Source organism: Sinocyclocheilus grahami, unplaced genomic scaffold (assembly GCF_001515645.1).
Source record: "Sinocyclocheilus grahami isolate Dianchi unplaced genomic scaffold, SAMN03320097.WGS_v1.1 scaffold535.1, whole genome shotgun sequence".
NCBI classification, from domain to species: domain Eukaryota; kingdom Metazoa; phylum Chordata; class Actinopteri; order Cypriniformes; family Cyprinidae; genus Sinocyclocheilus; species Sinocyclocheilus grahami.
This window is the reverse complement of record NW_015505714.1, coordinates 1,675,834-1,676,147: the sequence shown is the minus strand read 5'-3', so window position 1 is coordinate 1,676,147 and position 314 is coordinate 1,675,834.

Genomic DNA, 314 nt, shown 5'->3' with positions numbered 1-314 from the left:
TGCCTGAGAGAGATTCAAAGGAGAGTGATTGAGGATAATCATCATTTTCGAGGGATAAATGCCATCAGCCTCTCCACAATTGATCGTATCCTCCGAAAGCACCGGTTCCGGATGAAATGGGCATACCGCGTCCCTTTCGAACAAAACTCTGACAGAGTGAAAGACCGACAAGTGGAATATGTTCAGGTATGAGTTTTGATACCGTATGAAGTATTGTGTACCATCACAGTATAGCAGTTTATGCTGCCATTTGTGCCCTCTTGAACTGTGCTTCAGGGCAGTGATTTACTCTACTGTGTTTCATGTGTTTTGCA